Here is a 24020-nt window from a genome sequence, read left to right as displayed (position 1 = left end):
AAGAAATAAAATCAATAACATTAAAATGATAAAATACATGAAGGAGATATATCAGTAAAATATTTTAAGATAAAATTGTTAAACAATCAGGTAAGCTACAAGAGATCACACAGTAAGCCTGTCCAAAAAAAGGAGGTTAGAATGGCAGTGGAGAAGAGAGCGTAGCAAGAACTGCCTATGGGGCTGAGCAACCCTACTGAGCAACCCTTGGGCCTCACCATCCTGGAGCAGAGGAGGTAAACTGGTGGTGTGCTGGAGGAGCTGATTGCATGCATCTCTTCTTGACTGAATTCACTGAAATCAGTTATGGTGTGAGTATTTACACCGTAAAAATCAGCAAATGCTATAAATCAGGGCTCTTATCCTCAGAGAACTGGTTGTTGAATGTTTATCAGTACATCGCTGAGACAAACCATATACTCTTTGAGGGAAAGATCTAGGGACTGTCAAGAAGTCCTGGCAGAAGTTCAAAAGCATACAAATCCTTCCCAAATCACTTCACCTCACTCCCCCTGCCCTGCCCACCACAGTGCCCCAGGACTCTCAGAAAACCCACCTCCCAAACACTGGCTTGTTATGCCCAAGCAGGAAGTCCCCCAGGGTCAATTAGGCCTGAAAACGGGGTACATTCTCAAGGAGAGCAAAAGAATGAATGAAAACTTGACTTCTGCCATGCACAGGGCATGCTACCTCTAAGCACAAAGTGAAACTTGAACTGTCCCTTTGAACTTACAAGGAAAATATAAAGGAAATTAAAAAGGCCTTTAATGGCACTTGAACATGTAGAAGAGCAAATCTAACTTCCTTTATACTTTTTCTGTAACATCTGCAGCTCTGTCTTGAGTAGAATTGCAGATGGTCTTTTGTAACTTTTTTTTTTTTTTGGTCTGGAGAAACAGCTCAGCTTTCAAAGTAGAATTATTAAAATAATTCTGGGTAAGATGTAAAATCTTCCACTTTTCCCAAGCCATCAATTCTTTCTGCATCTTCATAAATTCTCCAGCTTAGCTATTTCCCTCCCTCCCCTCCTTGGCTGCACTCTTACAATAACGTGGCTTCAAGGGATGTGATTCCTTCTGACTGGTTTCTATGGGTCAAAAAGGCAAGGAGTTGGAGAAAAAGAGCGAGAGTGACAAGCAGCTCCAACGAAATGACATACTATTTTACTGTCTACACAGTTGTCATTTTTTATGCTGGTGTCTTCCAGTCTTCTATCTATGAATGACCTCCTGGTGCTGCCTGTAACATCCCTTTAAGAACAATTAAAGCTTCATTAAATGGCTATAATATGTAGAAAGGAAAAAAAAAAGCTCCTGAGCATTTTTTTAGGAGATTAACTCTGTATTTTGGTGAAAAATAGTGCATCGATACTTCCATTATAAAAGCATCTGTGCATATTAAAGAAACCTTAATGGACATGTAGAAGACAATAGGAATCCCCCAGAGTCCCCTCACCCAGCCTCGGTGGCCGTTTCCGTCTAACATCTATTTGTGTGTGTGTGCTTATTCAGATACACAGCAGAAGATGCGCATGGGTAACCTCTGGTCCAAAAAAAGTCTGGCATGTTTTATTTGGCCCATGCAATATATTTATAATTTAAATTAGACTTTAGCATGTAAAAATAAAATCCAGATTTAAAAGTTTTCTGGAAAAATTGAACCTGCATTCCCAAATGACGGGAGCTGCAGAGAGGCTGTCGCCCTCAGAAGGGGCAGGTGCCTGCCAACGGAAAAGCTGTTCCAACACAGTTTTTTAAAAAAATGTGTTTATGTTGTCCATTTGGCTGAAGTAGGTATTTTAACTTTGATGCCCTTGATGTGGAGTTTGGGGGCTTTTTTTTAAAGTATTTTATTTATTTTTAGAGAGCGTGGAAGGGAGGGAGAAAGAGAGGTAGGGATATATCAATGTGTTTGCCTCTCACGCTCCCCACACTGTAGACCTGGCCCGCAACCCAGGCATGTGCCCTAGACTGGGAATCCAACTGGCGACCCTTTGGTTTGCAGGCCTGCGCTCAATCCACTGAGCCACACCAGCCAGGGCAGGGCTTTTAAATAATTGCACTCATTTTGTATATGCGATGTTATGCTCAGCCCTTTTCTTTAAGCAGTATATCATTAATCTTTCTATATGTTTTCTCCAGTGTACATACAATTGTGCATATAAAGTGCATACACATAGACAGAGGAAAGTATTATTTGGAATATTTCCTTCCAAATTCTTTAATGCAAAAATTCTTTTTAATAGTGAGAATCATACTGTAATACAGCTTTTACTTGTCCTTGTATTATAAATACCTTCACCACTTATTAGCTACATGCAGCTTAGTTGACCAAGTCTTCCCCCCAGCGTTGAATATTTAGGTTTTCCTTTTGCTGTCATAATGAATATTTTTGTGCTGAAACCTTTTGTACTATTATTATGGAAGATTCTTCTGCTAGGACATATTCCTAGAAATGGGCTATGCAGATAAAGGAACAAGCAACCTTAAGGCTCTTGGTAGGTGTTGTCAGATTGTAACCGGATGGGGCTATCCAGTGTTCTGATTGACACATGCACCCGCATTACGTGAGGATGTTTCCTGACACCTTTCATCGCATTAAATGTGATAGACATTACTGATTTGATACAGAAACATAGTACCGCTGGTTTTAATTTGCATTCTTCTCCTCCTCAAGAACCTAAGTTTGTCTTTTGAAAAGAGAAGAACACCAAGGACAGAGAACCCCTAATTGCAAAGGGCAGCTGTGGGCCAGCTGCAGCAATGAAGGGGAGGCAAGGGTTAAAGGCAGAAACCCAGAAATCCCCAGTGGAGGCAGAAGCTAGGAGCAGGGGCAGGATGAAGACAGGGTGAGGCAAAGGAGTGGAGGCCAGGAGAATCAGCTCTGGGAAAACCAGAAAGGTTTAGGCAAATGTCTATGGCCCATACCTCAGAGCTAAAGCCCATAAGAGCTAAATCCAAAGAAAACTGACTTTTCGTCTTCTAGTGTGTTATGTTTTCAGGTCCAAAGTCATAATGAGGCTGGTCATCTAGGGACCACTTTAAGTTTTCCACCACAGGTAATTTTTCCATTTCTTTATCCTTCTCTCCAATTTATCCTACCAGTTTAAAATCCCTCTTGAAAAAGGATTTGTCCAGAACCTACTGCCCTGAATCCAAATCATTTATTTAACTCACAGAAGCATGTAACCAAACTAGAAACCAAGTATTACCACTGACCTGGATTGGGGAGCCCGAATGAAAATCGCCTGAGACAGGGAGGAGAAGCCAGTGTGGCCAATGAGACTTCAGAGCCAAGGGCAACATGGGGAGTGGCTGGTGCTCACTGCCTGGAGCTATTTATTATTAAAACAGAATCAAAAATCTTTTCATATTTTTTTTCTGTGAATGTTTCATAAAGCCAAAGTTTGAAGGGAAAAGGGAAATATGAAAATATGAAACCTCATATGAATAAATAAACATACTTAGCTACAGCAATCTGTAATCAAACCTGAAGGGATCAGTTGTTTCTAGATTTAATTTGAACTTTATTTCATTAAAGGTATTTTTATTAGTTTCCTCCTCCGGGCTTTAGGATTGGACTCTAGTGATCTTACTGCCTAGAATACTGGGAGGGAGAAGCATGAAAGTTATAGTTGTTCCTAGCTCACAATATATTCATGTAAGTGTTGATCTCTACACTACAGCTAACACAACGTGACAAATCTAGCCTGTTTTTATACAGTCTGTGAGCTAAGAATGGCTTTTAGATGTTTAAGTAGTCAGAAAAGAAATCAAAAGAAAAATATTTTGTGACATGTAAAAATTATATGAAATTCAAATTTTTGTGTCCATAAATTAAGCTGCTTTGGAACATAGTTGTCCCTGTTTGCTTATTATGTATTGTCTACAGCTGTTTGCTTTCTCCTCCTCCTCCTCCTCTGCCTCCTTCTCCTTCTTTTTGCCATAGTGGCTGAACTGAGTAGTTGCAACAGAGGCTGTAAGCCTGTAAAACCTAAAATATTTACTCTCAAGCCCTTTACAGAAAGAGCTTGCTGACTCCTGCTGGATTGTATTTACATATATAGCCTTACCCAATTTTATACCCTCGCCGAGGGCTTCTACCGATAGTGGAAGATAAGAGAGATGTCCTATAGGACTTGAAATCAAGTATTGACCATCTGCTGGCCAAATTTGTAGATGCCACTGAATCAGGCAGGATGAGGAGGGAGTTGTTAATCTAGTGTCAGAAAAAGAATCAAAGACAAATAAGATAAATGATTGTGTTGAAATGGGCATTTAAGATCTAAATGAAATGCTACAAATCCAAAATGAGGAAAGCCTGAGGGAGAGTATGGCATTAACGTTCTGAATAATGTTGGCCCAATTGTAGTGTGAAAGAACATCACTCTCTCAAGAGAAGTGAACACGGACAAGCTTTTGCATGGAAAGTGCTCAAATCAGCTGTTGTATTTAAGCTCAGGAATAAAGCAGCAGCTCGGATACTGTAGAGGCAGGGCTGGGTGTGAAACAGAAGGCTTGGTCTTTAATGGTGGCCTTGCCACTTACTAGCCATGGGTTTGGATCTATCTAAGCCTCCTTATCTGATTAACGGAAACAATATCTCCCTAAATAATTCTTGAAGGAATTAAATAAGGTAACACTGAAAGAGCTTTGCAAACTCTAAAACGCAGACAGATGCGAGACAATGTTATTGCTAGAGAGCCAGGCTGCAACGATGACTATTCTGGAGGACCGAAGCATATTCCGTACAGTGGCAGGGTTTGTGCACTCACAAGGGGTGGCAGCCAAGTGGGCCAGTGGGGGCTTGCCACGCTGCTCTGACTGAGGCTGAGCTGGTCAGGAAAAGGAGCATTCTTTTTCTCATACTGAGGCATCTCCTGCCTATCCAAACATGCACTGACCCAGAGGAGGTATCTTTCCACATTCATTCTTATAAAGGTGCTGTTTAGGTTTCCCGTATTTACATGTCAATATACAGCAGCAGCACATATTTCAACAGCAGTCAAGGGATGAGGCTAGATAGTTGTCTTCCTCAGAAGAGATAGGATATTTGCTGAATTTGCCACAAAGAAGGTCTCAACCCAGCAAAGAGAAGCTTTCTGTTGATCTAAGTGAGGTCCAGCATTAGACCACGTGAGGCAAGAACAGGACATCTATCTTTGCAAACTCTTGCAAAATAGAAAACCTAAGGGTCCACCTTCTAAATGTCCTCCTAACGCTCCCAGTTCTCTGATTCTCACGTTATCCTGAGACTGGAAACCACGGAGACCGCGCAATGGCTTCCCTATGCTCCACTCACCAGAAAATAAAATGGTTTCTTTTTCCTAATTAAATCTGTATTTATCAAACACCAAACTGTGCTGCATGGTGATGACAAATGAGGAGAAAAACATACAGGGAATGTTTGAAACATTTTGGAGTCTTTACAAATATCTTATGTCCTATGCATATATCTTACTTATATTTTCCCTGACATTTACTGATGAATTAATTCAACTTTTTAACCTAGTTTGTAAGAAATGATTCCCATATGGTGATGCTTCCTCTGCATTTGCAAGAAACTCAGCTGATCAGTGAGCATTATATGTCTGTAGCAATATAGGCATCGGCAGCAATAATAGTGCCTGCTCTGAGGCAGGAATTGATATAAAAGCAAACAGGTAAGCTGTTGGCCTGAGCCAGATGTAACTTTGAATGATCCCAGCATGCTGATCTCTCTTTCACTTTTGGAAATCCTATGTAAATTGTAGCTAAACTCTTCTGGGATAAAATAATGGCTTCCTTCTCAGAAATACTTTATGCAGAGGATGCTGTGCTTTCAACATGTATTTTTGCAAAGCAATGACCCTGTCATCTGCACCGTAGAGGGCCATCTGATTTTTTCAGCGATGGCAAATGTCCCACGAAACAAATACTGTTTAAAATGCGTTCAGTGACTGAAGGGGTGCTTGAAAACTTTTAATATGGAGGAGTTGACATTATATATGCCTTTCTCCACTATTGAATATTTTAGACCAACTCTGTGAGATGCAGACAGCTATGGCCCTTGTTTAACAGATGAGGAAATACAGCTGGAAAGAAGTTAAATGTTGGAGTCAGGCTCACACAAGAAGTTAGTAGCTAAATCAGGTTAAACCCATTACTCTGGGTTGGGCCCTCTTTGGGCTACCCTCACTGAATAACAAGGAGAAAAAAGAGACTTATTTGGAAACTATTCTGAAGACAAATAAGCCCACACCTCCAGGTCACATTGGATGTTCGCTGTACTGATTCAATCAACCTCCTGGCCATTGCATTTTCTTTTTTTTTAAATTAATTTTTTTGGATGACATTGGTTAATAAAATTATATAGGTTTTAAGTATTTAATTCTATAATATATCATCTGTGTATTGTATTATGCATTTTCTAATATTACATGGTTCAAAAATTATTTTCAGGGGTCTTATGAGTGAAACATAGAAGAAGATAGAAAGATCTTGACTTAATTTTAGTTATTCTTCATTTCTCTAGATTTAAACCTCTGTTATTTTCATTCCATCATCAGCCAGCAAAAGTCCCATTCATACTGAATGCCTGCCCTTGGGAAATTTATAATTGTGTCAGGGAGTCAGATCATACATATTCAAAGTGGAAAATGTAAGTGTAATCGCAGTGTGTCAAGCCGGCAAACACGACAGTGGTCCCAGTAGTAGACATGTGAGTCTTGATGGCAGCTGACCATAAAAAGTCCAATCTCTTCCAAAGCTTTTTCCCCAAAATAAATCTCGGAATTTCCAGAGATGCTTACTGTGCCCAAGGCCCAGTTTTGGTTATTGAAGCAACAATGGGTGACAAAGCCCCATTTCTGAGCTGCTGGTTCTGACAGCCCCCAGAGGTGTCTCTGCTGACAGTGGAGTATTGCTGGCCCTGCGTGACCCCTGCTGGGGCCGTGCATGTGGCCACCACCAGGAGACCAGCTGACTGTTCCTTCCAGTGTCAGAATGCTCAATATTGTTCTCCATCTCTGTAGTGGAAAAAAAACACAAGCCTATTTGTTCAATAAATTTTTATTGAGCAACTACTGTATACCAGAAACTACTACATTTAGGTACTAAGGGCACAGCAGTGAACAAAACAAAGTCCCTTTTCTCATGAAATTTGTATTTTTAGTAGAGGAGAGAGAAAATAAACAAGCACACAATTTTGTCAAAACAAACTCCTAAAGAAGCAGTTTCGCACAAGGCCCTCAGTGTCTTTTTGATGCAGCGTCAGCACTACAGGGCAGATGAAGGCAGGCCCTCTGTCTATTTGAAATTATCCTCATGCGACAATTACAAACATCAAAAGAACATTGGGACCCATTTTGCATTCAATTTTCAGTCATCCTGGGCCTAATCAGGAGAATAAGTGTCAAAAGATTGGCTTGATGAGTTTTAATTAAACAAGTGGTTTTTATCCCCTTCATTGATCAATTGTTTTGTCTTTTTTAATGTATTTACCCAGGTATAATAAAAGGCATTAAATAGTATTATCAGACTCCATATTGACTGGCCAGTAAATAGTCTAGGGAATTTTTATTATTTGGGACTATTTTAGCCAACAAATGTATACTAGCTTTGTGAGTAACTCAAGTTTCTGTTTTTTATTTGATATTGGGGCCATTGTCAGAGAAAATTATAGATCATACATTACAGCTCAAGAATCCTTGTGTAAACCAATGAAATTTACTGTATTGGACAACTCTTGGTCAGTTACTTTACAAACCTCTCAATAAAATGTGAACAAATGGAAGAATGGTTTTGAATACTATGAACTGAATTACTGAAATACTAGGAAAGACTGAATTACTATGGGCAAGACCAGATCACACTTTGGTATGGTAAGGACAAGAAAACTGTTTCATTATTCAAGAATAGACTCAAGGATATCCATTGAGGTGCAGTTTAATGAGGAACTGTTTAATAGGTACTAACCACAGTCTGATCTTCATTGGTCTAATTGTGGAGGAAAAAAATCCCAGGGAGAGTTAAAAAAAATCATGCAATGATTCCTGAATAGCTTTGTAGGACAACAATTGGACCAGTTTGCATAATTAGTCACATGTCTCCCTATTTTCTGATGACCTTTGGTCCCTTTGAAGCTCTAAAAAATATCAGTTACAGCAGCTAATTGGTTGGTGCCTAGAATCCCATTAAAGCATACAGATGTGCCACAGTTTAAAATATATATATATATATGTATTAGTGAGTGTTGAGGCTTTATATCAAATTTAAAATTTAGAAAATGTAGTAGTTACTGATATTCTTTGAAAAAGGCAAATTTAGGTCAGAGAATTTTACAGACAGTAAATAGCTAAGAAGAGAGCAAAAGAGATTAACATAAAAGGAAAGAGATAAAGAAGAAAGAGACAAGCGATACATCTTCAGTCCAGTGACAAGCCCTTTGACCCAGTCATAGGTGTTCATTCAAAGGTACAGAAAGGAGACTGTCCCCTTTTTCATCCATGTAGGGTTGGGAAGGAAGCTGATGACTTCCAGAAGCCGTTTACTCCTGGAGGCCTCTGGGGAGCCTTGAGTCAGATGCGCAGCGGTCTAGACTGTGGGCACCAGGTGGAGGACCCTGAGTGTTCACCAGCAGGCATGCGCTTATGATGTGTGTCTTGGAACTTAAGAACAGTATTTTTGTTGAAAAGTACTGAAAAAGACCCTTTTGTGTGTAGTTTTAAGGCTGATTTTCCCTGGAGTCTGTTTGAATGTATTTGGTCTTCTACATCTATGTCATGGGGTGGTGAATTCAGCCATGTACCTTTTGGAATTTCAACTCACATCTGTTGGACCTATGACTACAGGCCAACCTGATCATATCTGGCAAAACCAGGATGTTCCAAATGGCATCTGTGAGACAAACAGTCAAGGCAAGTCTCACACGGCTTTCGCTCCCACTACAATGGAAAGCCGAGATAGTTTTCATTGGTAAAATGCCATCAGCTCATTTTATGTTCTTAAGAGTTTCAGAAATAGCATATAAATGACACATTTTAAAAAATGTTTCCTTAGCTACTTTAACTATAAAGTGAGATTTTAAAAAGATCATCCCAGTTTTCCTGGATTATGATAATTATAGATAAGGCAAGATTTAATTACCTATTGAGTCTCTCAGGTGAATTTTTTCCCACCCAGAGTTTTCTAAAGTCTGCACGAATTGGACCTGGCCACTATCACTTGGGCTATTTTTCGTGCCTGTGTATAAAAGCCTGTAGATGTGGTTTGGAAAGACATCCAAGGATGTGAAAAAAATTTCAAGTAGTCAGTATCTTTTCTTGCTAGTGGAGTAAATCGTTATATTTGCATAAGTCCATTTTATTCAGAAATAGGATTGAACAACTGTCTTTTAATGATAATAACGTCACTAAGGGTTATTTGTTTTGTTTAATAGTTGACTGATATATTTTCCAACTTTAGTGTATGTGCTGCCGAAGCAAGCACTGATATATTTTCTTTTAGAATGGGTTTCAGTCTTAATTACTGAGATTTTCTTTAGATGTTGGATTGTTCCAATATGTAGATATTAATTTCCTTTTTAAAAATTTGATTAGGATGTCCCAAGAAGTTAGAAAAACCCCGTTTTAAAATTAACATGTCGAAATCATGAAAAATGACATTAACAGTGTTCTTAGACTTGTCTTAATTGGAGAATATCCATGTCAGAGCTATCCGAGCAGAATGAGCGATGGTAACAGCGTAGTTAGAATATGTTATTTATACAGCACAGAATATGCATTGACTATTCTTAATACGTGAGCAATTATCAAATAATATAACATTCAGGTTGACATCAGGGTTGAGCACCAGTCTTTCAGTAGCTCTTGTATGTGATGAAGTTCACTTATATTAGGAAGGGAAAGTAGAGTTACTGGGTCCAATCAGAGCAGCACATAACCAGACAGCACAGAAAGTTTATAAATGATAATCAACTGACCTAAAGCGTTGGTTATTATTGGACTGCCTCCAGCAGATAAACAAGGTAAATAAGCTTTAGATGAGGGGTTGAGAAAAATATAAGCAATGGGCTTATGATAAGCCTGTAGGGTTGAATAAGTACCATTACAATATAACTTTGCCCTTAATGCACAAAGCATGAGAAAGAGTTAGCATAAGTCATAATGTCCACAGTAAGGTTAGTCTAGTTTTTGCTTAAGTAAGGAAAAGGCTCATTTGACTTCTGGATCCAAAAAGTGGGCACTGACGCAATTACTTCAGACACTAGTATAGTTGCTAGAAGTAATTAAAAAATGAAGAACATGAAACATATCTTATTATTTTTAGTATCACTCCTTTCATTAGGTGAGGAGCTAAATCTTCTTTGGTACCCAGGGACCATCTGGAAAGCCTTTTACTTTAGATGTAAAAGAATCTTAACTTAAATTTGAGTTTGGGGTTTAAATTTAGGAAAGACCAGAAGTATTTCTATGTATCAGGTGATGCTGTAAGATGATTTAGAGTGGAAAAGGTCTGCAGCCAAGGAAATGAGGAAAATATTGCTGTTGCACAGGCCTGTGGTGATGAAGGGCTGTCCTCGAGAATGGAAAGGAAGAAACAGATCTGCAGCAGCAGATGAAGTGAGAACTGGCCGGACTTAGGATTGCCTGGGAGAGAAGGCACAGGGGAAGCCAAGGGTGATGGGTAGCTTTTGATCCTGTGTCACAGGGATTAAGAAGGAGATGCCAGAGTTGGTAGTATGGTGGAGCTGAAGTTAAAAAAAAAAAAGCAAGGAAAAAAGTAAGCGTAACCTTGTGAAAGAGGGGATAAAAGGAAAGGTATACGTGCTTTCATTCATTTGATACATCACTTTATTCCACAAGGGTCTGAAATCATTTATAAAATTACATAGAATATAAGTACACGAGGGAATTGGTAGATGAGACAAATAGGCTCAGGAGATATCAAATCCAGATGTGGTATTAGCACATAGGTTTGTATACCATAGACACTGCACTGCATGTTACTAGGGTGATGGTGTAACTTTGGCTCCAAACTTCTTAATGACCTGTGCAGGCCCAGCGGCACTACCAGAAGAGGATTCCGGCATCCATAAAAATGAATCTGCTGTTTGGTAAGAGCACAGCTTTTCATGATACACTTGAATATTTTCTCGTTCACAGAAAAAAGATGCAGTGATGCAATGGGTGATGTATTCTCCTGTCTAATCCCTTCAGGGATTTCAGTGGAGCAAATGCGTTAATATATGAATGCTGCCAGCCTTTCCCTCTACCCTGCTCTTTAAATAGTGTTTTGGGTTTGCTCACTCAGTTTCTTCTCTTCCTTCACCACTTAGACAGTTTTGGCTTTGCAGACTTTTTCCCCCTGGATTTTGTTGCTGACTAATTGAGAGGAAAAGGAGAGGAATGGGAAGCCAAGATATGTGTGAAGTAAGGTTGGGGGAGGACCCTTACAGAGTTTTTGGAGGAGAGGTTGGTTTGGAGGAGCCATGAGGCATGAGCGGAGCACAAGGAGAATACAATGGTTTTAAGAAGCATTGCTGTTGATTATGTATCTCCTCCAGAATGTCTGAAAAATATTAATCAGGATGGTTTTATTTTGAAATCTTAGTTTGGTTGTTGGAGGATTTTTTCCCAATGCATGCTGGCACCATTCAGAGACTGTGTCATTATGGATAAAGGAGGGGGCAGCCAGGAGAGATGCGGACCTGTATTGCTGCATGCTAGCCTCTTGCTCTGTGCTAGACTCCATCAGTACTGAGCATAGGAGCTGAGCGCCCAGCTTCCTCTCTGATGGTTACACTGAGAGTACAGGTGATCTTGAAACACTGGAACACAGACCAACTTAAGACTTGGTCCACTTGGAGTTGCAAACTAAGAGGTAATGCAGTGGTGTGTGTTCACTAAATACAGTTGTTTCAATAGAAACAAAACAAAACAAGAAGTCTCAAGAAATGGCCAACTTGAAGTTGGTTCCTATGTCAATATGTGAATACCTACTTTCTTAAGAAAACTCCAAGAAGAGGTATAAACCAGATCCACACTCTGCATGGTTGAAATTGTCCCAGCAGTACATTCAATGATAAGACATTTCTTTGTGAAGGCTGCAAAGACCGAGTTTTCCTAGCCTCTCCTTCCCATGCCTCCAGCCCCGCTCAAAGAAGAGTCTGGCTTTTGCTAATTAGTTTCTTTCCTCCTCCCCTGTTTCCTAAGCTAGGTCGTGTTTTTGGTAGACCAGTTCTTCTGAGGTTCATGATGAAGAACTGGGGTGGTGAAGGACAATGGGTAGGACAAGTCAGGAATTTTCTGGATTGGGAGTTGAGAGGTTCTGTAGAAACTGTAGGGTTTGATAGTGGAACAAAGGTGGCATTTTTTTCTGGAAGTTTTATTTGTTACTTTTTTTTTAAACTTTATTGAGGTATAACATACCTCATACATATAGTAAACTCCACATATTTAATTCATACTATTTGGTACATTTTGCTATATGTAGGCACCCATGAAATTATTATCACAATCAAAATAATAAATTTATAGATGAGATTTTCAAAATATGTTGCTGTGAACTGTGTATCACCTTTACTATGTTTAAAAAACACAAGTTAAGAACTTGCATTATTTTGAAATTACTTTTTGGTTGCTGGGCTATGTTTCCTTGACTTGGACTCCACTCAGATTCTGGGCCATTGCTTCAGTAGGGTTACATACAACACAGAATTTAGATGGTGGTTCCTTTAATAGTCTTCAGTTGAAAATGTAACTACAAATGTAATGTTAAGGCTGGAGGGTGACTTGGGAGAGGGAAGGAAGCATAACAGTACAGCCACGGTTGCTGGGAAGGCTGCTTGAGCCAAGGGCAAAGCCTCTCATCCCCAGTAGAATGATGAATTATGTTCCATTTGGCAAGCTCCATTCTTAAAACTGAGCTTTGGATAAATCTTGGACTACAAAGTTGAAAGTTGTAATATTTAGCAAAAACTTGGAGTGGAGATTTCTGGGTTCCTAATGTAAACCATATTGAAATGCTTTGGCAATCAATGAAGCTGAGATAAAAAACTGTGATCCTCTTCCTGAAATTGAGTAGCCTGATCAGTTGTCTGTACAGATGGCTTCCCATCGCTGGGTGGCAGAACCAAAACCATCCTCAGGAGACAAGCCTAGGTCTATTGTAATTTACAGATGACTGTAGGACGCCGGAGATCTGAGGCTCGGAACATGTTAGGCTGAAAAATTATGAGGAAGATAATATTATTTTCCCACAAAAGTCATAGGGAAATCTAAATAAAATTCCCATGGAACTTCTGATTTTAAGCAGTGTACCTTTCTATTTGCTCTTCAACATAAATTAATTGTAAATTGTACCCACAGGTAAACCATTTAATTTGACTTGCTGTAATCAGGAGACTTTCAACTGCAAGTAACAGAGAACCTGACTCAACTGGCCCAAACAATAAAGGATTTATTATCCTATATAAAAAACGCACAGCTCCAAAGTTGTTAGTTTAGTGACTAAAAGACATCATCAAGGATCCAGGGTCTTTCTAGCTTCCTATTATGCCTTGTTAGGGTATCAGCCTCATCTTCAGGCTGGCCCTTATCCTATCACAAGAGGGCTGCAGAACTGCCAAGCATTCTAGTCTAACTCAACAACATCCGGTGGCAATGAATTCATTCCTCACCACGTTTACATTGTTTAAGACCAGGTGTATTTCCCAAAGTCCCTCAGTTGGGGCCCTTCCCATCTCACAGCCAGAATGGTAGCATGAATCTATGCCTAAATGAATCACTGGCTAGCTGAAAGGGAACACCTTGAGAGACTCAGACAAATCGGGACCTAAAAGTGAGCCACTGGGGGCTCCCGAGACAAAAATCAGGATTTTGCTAACAAGGAAGAAGAGGGCGCAGCCACATCTGTCATGAGGAATTATGATTATATCTGACTGAATATTGGAAACATATGCCAAAGTTGATTATTTTCATTAAGATTCATTTTTAAGCCATTGTTTCCGGCAAAAATTTATTAGCAAGGATAATAATCTATAAAGCCCAGTCCTAGTACATTGCAGTAAAACCATATTCTTTGCATAGAGAATATGTGTTTAAATTCTTAATTGCAGCCATTTAGTCATTAAAATTCAAGTTCAAAAGAAGCAGGCATAGAACAATTCTCTTTGTAGCTCCACACATGGTTAGCTGATCAATTAGAAGATCAGTCCTATCAACCCTGACCCTCAGGAGCTAGTAAAAGTTTCCTAGGTTTATAATTACCTGGAGGCTCAGTATTCAGGTTAATGACTATAGAATCACAGGTCAAAGAAAGGTCAATAACAACTACAAATAACTTTTGTCATTCCTGTCTTTATAAGGAAACAGAGCAGAATAAATGGCAATAGCAGTTGTATCAGACACCAGCATCGGGACTTACCTGGTCTGGTTCAGGCCCCCTGTGGGAGCAGCACTGGTGTGGGCTCAGACAAACATTGTACAACTGCACTCTGACGGGGCCCCACCTTCTCTACATGCTGTACCCCTCCTGTCTCCAGCCCCATAGCTTCTCTGTTGAGGCTGAAGTGTGGCACAGACCCCTATTCGGTACTCACATATACAACCAGAAAATGCAGAAGGCAGTAATGCTCCATGGGGCAAACTTCTGGCCAACAGAAAAAGGGAACTGGTGGATAAATTCTTCCTCCTTTACCCTTGCCCGAGACACAGTTTGTATCATGGCTGTTTAAAGGACAGTGCCAACAATATCAAGGCATCAGTTGAATTTAATGACAGAAAACTCTATCAAGTATCCTTATATTGCTCTCCTTCCTTCCTGCCTTACTCTCCTTATCTCTCATGCCTGCTGCCTGAGACTGCACTCCCTAATAAAACAGCAACATATAAAGCTTCAGGCTCTGCTTGCTGGGGAACTCAGGTTAAAACCTACCTGCTCCTTGTGTAAAATAAAGGGATGAGAAGCCTAGGATTATCATTAATAATGGAGAAAACTGACAAAATTTAAAGGAGACAGTTATTTAATACATTTAATAAATAAAAATACAATTTGGGAGGGAGAAAACTGCCCTGTTTACAATAGGATAAGCTAAACTCAGGATCCTTCTAGGAAGAGAGAGATTTAGGAGGATGGAATATGTTCTATTCCTCCTTTTAGCTGTTGCACCTGCTTTATGCTAACTGAACAGTAGACACCCACTTGACACTTGTTGAGTGAAGGAAGGAGAGGAAGTGACCAAGGTATTTTAAGTGGTGAGGGGGATGTATGGTTAGAGAGCAATTTGAAGGCAGAGTAAAAGGAAGAAGGCATTGTGCTCACCTCTGCCTGGTTGGTTCTATGATGTTGAGAAAAATCACATTATGTCTCTGATCTCTAGAGCCTCACCTCTAACAAGGAGATGACATCTTATCTACCTGAAGGTAAGATGTAGGCCAGGTAGGTACCTTGAGTACTCATTATTTCTGAGTGTCAGTGATCTTGATTTCTTCTCTGTAGAATGAGAGTGTTGAATGACATTATCTTTACTGAATTTAGTCATTCTTAACATGCTATGACTTGGAAGTTCTCTAGGCTTTCGGAGAAGTATTGGGCAGGGGGCAGAATATAAAGAGAACTGGGTGAGTGGGAAAAGCCTACTAGCCCAGTCTCAGTGTTGAATGTTGGATGAGGGCACAATTAGCACTCAGCTAAGGTCGTTGGAACCCAGCTGAGCCAGGCAGCTTGAGACTGAAAAAAGTCAAGGGCTGGAGAGACCCAGACAGTCAATATGTCTGGGAGAACTATGAAGCCAAACCTTGGGGCTCCAGCCTCTGCATGGGGAGAAGTGAATGCAGAAAGAGGTTGGTGTTCATAGAAAATGTAAGGGGAGGGGTATTGCTATGTGGGAATTTGGTTCAAGGTTAGCCTGAAGAAATAGAATTCAGAAAGTCAGTTTAGAGAAGGAGAGTTAAAGTTTAAGGTCTTGGAGGTGAAAATTGCAGTCACTGTGTGGACTGGGAAAATTGCACTTGGAAGTAAGTAAAAAAAACAAAAAAACAAAAAAACTGAGCTCTAAACACAGCCAATCAATGAGCTGTGCAATCTCAGAAAAAGGATTTCACCTCTTGGAGTCCTGTCAGTGGAAAAAAGTGCAATTCAATGGTCCTGGCTGTCTTTCAGATTCCACAGTAGTGGGGCAGTGGTGGTATAACTCATGGTAGGGTTGTGCGAGGGAAACCCTGTGTAAGAATCAAGAGGCAGCTGTCCATATAAAAATCCTGATGTACCCTGCTATGGAGCGCATAAATGCGCATGTGCTCCTGCCAGTCTGTCTAGCAAAAGGATGAGGCGGATGGTGGAGACAAAGAGGAAGTGATACTGTTTACAAAGTTGACATCAAGGAAAAAGGTGTGTGGAGAATTTGAGAATTTCCGGAATCGTTCCCTGGAGCTCATAAGCACATTTTCCACCTACATGACGTGGAGTTACGTGATCGACAACTTGATTCTACCGGTGAAGCCGCGTTGCAGAAAGAGTCCGTGAAGGAAGTTCTGGGGAAGTGCCACCTGCTGGGCCAGGCCACGGAAACTAAAGCAGTCAACATTCCAGGGACGCCTTCTGATCTCTTTAATGTCTTCCTGGTGGAAATGCCCTTAGCTCCATTCTTTCAAGACGGCATGTCTGAAAATACCCTAGGTGAACTGAGTATTGAAATACTGTACAAGTATTACGGCACAAGTGTTACCTGGAGGCATTCTCTAAATTCTGTAGGAATCATGATGGTTTCACAGCAGAAATTATGGGTCCCATTCTTGAGTTTGAGGCTGATAGATGTGATTTCATCATCACTCTTAACTCCTTAGGCACGGAACTGAGCAAAGATGACCAGAGGCCCTCTACTGGTCCCACGGGGCTGCACCTGTTGGTCCAAGTAGAAGACTGCCACCAGATGAAGAGAGTAGGGAGCCACTATGGAGTATGCAAGCCTTTGAGGTTGTGGGTGATGGCAGTGGGGGAAAGTCATTGGAGGATGTGTTTTATGAGCATAAGGTGGAAATGATGTGCTGGCACTCAACAGGTAGTTCCAGGGTGGCTTGTTTTATGCTTACACAAAGTTGAAGGAACAAGAAATGAGGCACACTGTGTGGACTGCAGAATGAATCTCCTGAAGACACCCAACTAAAATTGACAGCTACATTCCTATTCTACAACCCAGCATGGGGCCTTAGAGACAGAAAATCATAAATGTGAGGAGGATGCTATTGAGGAAAATAAAAGGAATTGTGTTAGATTATCTAGGTTGTACAGAAGGAAGCCACACGGCCCCCTTGTGAATCGCAGACCCACTGGAAGCACAGAAAACCAGCCCTGAAACAAAGCTCTCATTCCCCCAGCTCCCCGCAACACACAGCCTTAAATCTTCTACATTTATGTCTCACTCTTCACTGAGCCTTGAGCATGAATTTTAATTAACCCTTTGGAACTTTCCCTACTGTTATTTTGTTGTGTTAAAAATCAAATCTAATAAAAGTATTTTACTCTTACTTTAAAAAAAAAAAAAGGAAGTGATAGAACTTCCCAGGAACATTGAAGGATCTGCAAGGAGCCATTTTTTCCATTTTCTTCCTTCACCAGCTTATGGGGTGTGGCTTCCGGGGCTCCACCAGCGCACTTACGTCATGTTTATGCTCTCCTTTTCCGGCCCCACCCCTGCATGCCCTGGCAACAGAGCAAAAAATTAGTGAATGGCCCTTCACCCAACTTCCCAAATGGACTGCCTTGAGCCACTGCAGCGGGCCTCTCCCAAGGGCATCCATTGGAGGGTGACCAGCTACTCCCTTAATGATGAGGGAACTGAGGATGAGGCTTGGGAGGGACAGGGAATCCAGCCCTGTGGCTGGCTGGGCCATTCCTACAGTATGGCAAGGGGACCTTAGGCCCAAGACCTCTTCACATGGCTCCAAACCACAGAGCTTTATATTTTGGATATTTCTTTCTCTGAGCTCTATTCATTTGGATATTTTGAAGAATTTTACATGCTCAGTTTTTAAGCTACCTTTTTTTTTTTTTTTAAACAAAAAGGATGAAAGTCTAATAGTCTGGAGAGGAAGATCTTGTTGGCATTGCTTCAAGTTCTTTTCTCGGGGGGAGGCCAGCTGTGGAGGCAGGGCGGGGTGGGTTCATGAAGGTTGTAGCATGTTCTGGTCTGGGGCCCGATATTGTTGAAAATGCTCAGAGAAGATTCAGAGTACTTAGATGTTTGGCTTTAAAACTGTCTTTGTTTAGATGTTCATATCTGTTTAAATATGTTCTCAAACAGACACAATAAATGAACTTAAATATAATATTTTCCATGAAACAAGTTTTTTTCTACCTTAGGCTGACATGTTCACTCTAAAATCACATCCATGTTTAATATGTAAGTGTGAAAAATAAGTGTAATATATAGGATCCAGCTGAGTTTCAAAATACTCTAGACATTGTACTATAATAGTAACAACCACTTTCAGCTACTATTTGAGGTTGGGTCCCAGGTCCTATTCTAAGTGCTTCATATACTTTATATCAATATTTTCAACAGTCTTTAAATGATGTGTTATTATCCCCATCTTAAGGGCAAGGAACCAGAGACTCACAGCTCAAGGAGCTTGCCTAGGGCAGACTAACAGGCGTCGGAGTTTATGTTTGTATCCAAACCTAGATTTGTTTGACTTTAAAGCCTGATCCCCATCAGTGGTGTGTTGGTGAATGTTCACAACCAGCTCTCTGGTGGGGGAGGGGAAGACTGCTTTATAGTGTTTGCCAATTTACTGTAGTGTAAATATTCCCAACGTGGCTGATTTCAAGCTACCAACTTGACCTCACTGAACAAAGTTGAGAACACACAAAATCCACTCTTGCTGGTATCAGCTGCCTCCAGCACACCATAGCTTACCTTGTATATTATGTTGTCATTAAATACATTTCGGAGTCTGGGGTAAACTTGGTCACTCACCATTGAGTAGCAAGGACCATGGTCTTTCCACTCTTTGTATTCATGTACACTTATTCTTATAGGGTTCCTTCTTGGAACACTGCTGCTGAGTGCATGATGCGGCCAAGCACTGCCCTAAAGGTTTCACATGCATTTTCTCACCTGATTTTCCCTACAGCCATTTTGAGGAGACTACTCTCGTGTTCCTTATTTCACAAAGCAAGGGAAGAGGGGCTCAGAGAGTTGAAGTCACTTGGTGAATGCCACACAGCTCACAAGTGAGTGGGGTGTGGGTAGCCTAACACTAGACCTGAGTCTGTGAATCCCATAGACAGTGAACTTTTCAGGAGGCACTGGGGAAATAAATAAGATGCTGGAGAGAAGTAATGTTAGCCAAGTAAGATTGGACATAGATGAAGTTTTATCTATATAATGCCAAAAAAAGGTATCAGTCACTTGCCTCTGGATGATAACAAACATCAGAATGATTAGCTGTGCTTTTAATATTTTAAACGTGGATAATTGGGGAAAAGCAACTGTGGTACAATGAAAAGAATATGGAGGAATCGAAGGGTCTGGGTCGAGTCTGCTCTCAGGCAATGGACTGCTGCATGATCTTGGATGTGTCCCTAGGCCCTTTCTAGCTTTGACCATCTCATCTCCAAAATGGTTGAATAGGCACCAACCAAGACCATTTAAGTGAATGGTATTTAGGACCCAAATGTTTGTATAATATTGAGTTTTGGGGTTGAACAGACACAGATGAACAATAGAACTTCTTTTTGTTCACAGTCTAAACTTTCAGGGAAAATGTTAAAAAATTAAGAATTAGCTCCGCTACTGTGTAATTTACAGTTTGATAATAAAAAATGATACACAATTGTTTAATCTTTAGTTTTATGGAACTAAAAAGTTGTGAATTTAGGGATGAATATTTGGAATCAATCCTCTCCAGGAGGACTTGGTCTAGTCATTTTATTCAGTTTCTTAGATGTCTGGTTCTTGATGATTTTAAGGTTAGGGTAGAAAACCACCTGAATGCAGATGAACTAAACTATCCTTCTTAGGCTTGTCTCTCTAAACTCACTTTGCGTGGAGATGGCAGATGCATCTAGCCACAGGCTTATGAAAGTTTTCTCATACAGGCAAATCACAAGCAGTACTAAGACTTGATGCCTAAGGAATTAAACCCTCTACATTCTCCTTTGACCAGAAGGAATGTTGAGAAATAAAGTATGGCTCTGTTTCCCCATGGATGTGATAAAGTCTGAGACTTGCAAAAGAGCTTAAGTAGTACAACTTGTGTAAGAAGAATTCTTTGGGTGCAGTTAGTATAAACAAAGGGTCCTTGGCACGAACAGAGAACTAAGCAGCTGCAAGAGATTTGCTTAGAAAACCAAAAGATTAAATACTCTTAGGAGAGAGAGGAAATACCCACTAAATTCTCTATTTCCTTTTTTCTTTCCTACTTCTGTATAGCGCTTCTAAGATTAAATATGCCTATCTGTGGCTAAAAAGTCCAAAAGAATTATCTACTTAAGAATAACCATATTGTCAACATTTTTTCTTTATCTTCTTAAATTTAAGCAAGCATACGGATATAAAGTTAAGTCACAAGAAGTAAATTATTTACATCCTTTTGCCAGCATATATGCCATGAGATCATCAATAAAAGGGCATTGATAATAATTTAACCCCCATGAGAATATCATGAGTTAGTGGGAGTCATTAATGCAGAAAAGAATTGGCTTGAAATGAAATAATTAAAAGCACATACCAGAATCAGTTTATTACAGAAAAACCCTGGTCTTGCTATTTCTTGTGATTCAGCAGATACCCATATGCCAAGTTTCTTAAGACATAAACATGAAATTAATTGGACCTTTTTTCATATTTCCACACCATTCAACTGGTCACATTTCTGTAAAGTAGTCCTCATTGCTGCTGCAACAAAATCAGTTCAAAGCTGGGAAATGTGCAATATGTACTTTCATCAGAGAGTTTGTACAACTTTAGAATTTTACTAAAATGCTAGAAATACAATTGCTATTATGTTGAAACATATGGAATTGTCAAAATATGACCTTTTATCTAAAAACCAAATTTCTGTTTTATTAAAAAAACTGTAATTCAGTAGATAACTGAATAAAACACAATTGAATACCATGACATGGAAGTCTATCCAAAATTATTGTTAAGTGATAAAAGCAAGTTTTCAAACACTTTGTATAAAATGCCACAACTTTTACACCTGTTTAAATACTACACATATTAGCATATACATGGGAAATATATGGAGGCATATACACTAAGCTGTTAACAGTAGTTCTAACTGGAAAGTAAAATTATTGAAGGTTAAGTTTTATATTCAATATAACACATTTCTGTAACATTTTAATTTTTATAAAAGCATATCTCACATTTGAAATCAGATAAAGGCTTTTAAAAAATCTATATATATAGGTGGCAAATAAAAACATGAAAAGATGCTAAACATCATTGATAATTAGAGAAATACAAATTAAAATCCATACTTAGAAAAATACAAATTAAAGCCCATAATGAGCTACCAAAACACATCTGTCATAATGACTTAAGTAAAAAAAATAGTGGCAACATCAGCGCTGGAGAGGACACAGAAAACCCAGATGATGGTGTGATGACGATGGTGATGATGATGATCACAGTGGTTGTTAAACCCAGATCATTTATATACTGCTGGTCGGAATACAATGGTACAACCACCGGGGAAAACAGTTTGGCAGTTTCTCATACAGTTAAAAGTACACTTAACATATGACCCAGCATTTCCACTCCTAGGACAAGAGAAAGAAAACTTACTTTCACACAGACGCCTGTACATGAATATTTGTAGCTGCTTTATTCATAATCCTCAACATCTGGAAACAGCTCAATGTCCTTCAACTGTAAGTGGATAAATACACTGTGGTTCACCCACAAAACACTACTGCTCAGCAGTAAAAAGGAACAAACCATGATACATACAACATAGATGAATCGCAAATGCGTTGGTTCCCATGACATTCAGGAAAAGGCCCGACTCCGGAGTTGGAGAACAGATTAATGGTACTCAGGGATTAGGGGTGGGGTGAAGAAAGTGGAGGCAATGGTTTAGAGTGAAGGAACTGTTCTGTGTCTTGATTATGGTGGTTGTTATACAGCTCTAAGCATTTGTCAAAACTTATAGACCCATACACCAAAAGAGTGAATTTCACTGGGTGTACATTTTGAAGGAAGTTTAAAAATATAGTATTGGAAATAATATTTAATTAATGTTTTATTAAAATAAAATCTTCAGAAGTCTTGATGTATCCCATAATTTTGTGGGTAGAATTAAGACAAAGAAACTGCTTTTAAATTGACAAAGGTGGCTGCCAAGTATAAGTGAACCATGACATTCTTCCTACTTGTGGAAAGACTGGGAGTTCAGAGCCAGCGCTCACACACTCTTTATACAGATGCCAACTGTCTGAAGTGTAGATCAACACGCCGTCTCTTGTGAGTGGACTACGCAGTTTGTGGATGATGCCCATTAAGTCTTTAACATCAGGCAGCTCCCCCTTCACACCTGAGGGCTGCTTTTCCTTACCTATCAGTTAATCAGATGGAAAGGATTGTTTGATCACGGTTGTCTTAAATCCCTATGCTCCTCTTCCTTTTATTAAAACCCCGAGTAAAGAAGGCCCTTGAGGGTCAGAGGAGCAAGGTTCTCTCTCCTCTCTCCTCTAACTGCATAGCAGTTGGGGCTCCAAAACATGAACTTGAACACTTAGGTGGGCTGCCTGAGAAAAATCTCATTAGCATTTAGCAGGGTATTTGGCAAAGAAAAGCAGTGTTTTCAATTATATTTTATTCTTGAAGTTTGTCTTATGAAGGGGCAATTGAAAAAAAAAACAAAACAGGAAAAAGAAGGAGGAGGAGAAGGAGAAAACAACAACATAACAAAATCTGGGACCTGAAGCTGGAAGACAGCTTTTTTTGGTCAGGTCCATTTTCTAGCTCAGCTAAGAAATGACGCCTACCCTATTCATACGGGTTACTAATGAGCCAGGCTTGACAAATTTGGGTTTGTAAATAGAAGAGGCTGAAACAGATTGTTCTGTGTAAATAAGTCTGTAAAGTGGTGCCCTAAGTAATAGTGTTGATGTACCAGATGTCCTTAGTGAAGTGACCACGTTACGTAACGGCATGCCCAAGAGTCTAAACTGAAGGAAGATCCCCCGTGGCTTGTCTATCATTTTCTTTCCCTTCTTTTAATAGGATAGCCTTTCCCTCTGTCAGAAATAACATCGGGGAGCTAGCCTGATGCTTATTTGATTCTGTCTGTTGTTGTTTACTGTGGCTGCCAGATGCTTCACGTAGGGGCTAAAAGGTCTTTTCAACCCAAACTCTCAAGATAATGCTGCCACAGCTAAGCCAAGTGTACAAGGACATACTTAGCCCTTCCTATATTCTTTGTCTTTGAAGAGATAATAGCCAAAAAGCTCAGGGCAGAGTGTGTCACTAGTGCTTTGAACTGATCTGAGAGAGGGTGCTTCCTCTCATCGTTTCTGTTTATCCCTGGCATGACATACAATGGAAAGGACTAGAACTGTGGTTCAATGATCCTGAGCCTGGGAACTTGGAGACTCCGTGCTGGTGTTATGATGCTTGAAGGTGTGACTGAATCTTTCTGAGTCAGGGTTTGTCACACGAAAGCCAGGGGATTAAATTACAGAGTTTCTCAGGCCCCTTCAGGTTCCAAAAGGCCATGAGTCTATGAAATAAGGGGAAAAATGTATGAAACCCAACTAGGTTAAATCGGTAACAGAGCTCGAGTTTACATAATGCTCAGGATTCTTGCTGAATCATTAAACTCACCTGTTTATCAGTACGCTGCTCATTCAGTATGCAGAATAAAAATTAAAGAAGTAGCAAGGGGACAAATGACACTATTAAAGGAGGGCAGTTTAGAAAGATGGGGCTGTTTCTCAAGCTTTAGGGCACATAGCATAACGATGTTAAATAGTCAGGGTTGTGAGTCAGCCTGCCACATTTGAATTGCAGTCTTACTAACTGGTACC

General features: G+C 39.9%; 1 pseudogene; it reads left to right on the top strand.

Annotated features, from left to right (window-relative positions):
- LOC112310989 (V-type proton ATPase subunit d 2 pseudogene) overlaps positions 1 to 17191 on the top strand; it is a 40759-nt pseudogene extending 23568 nt beyond the window's left edge.
- Positions 17192 to 24020: the final 6829 nt, after the last annotated feature.

Source organism: Desmodus rotundus, chromosome 7, assembly GCF_022682495.2.
Source record: "Desmodus rotundus isolate HL8 chromosome 7, HLdesRot8A.1, whole genome shotgun sequence".
In the NCBI taxonomy this organism is placed as follows: Eukaryota; Metazoa; Chordata; class Mammalia; order Chiroptera; family Phyllostomidae; genus Desmodus; species Desmodus rotundus.
Note: the sequence above shows the minus strand (reverse complement) of the source record. Positions and strands in the feature narration are given on the sequence as shown.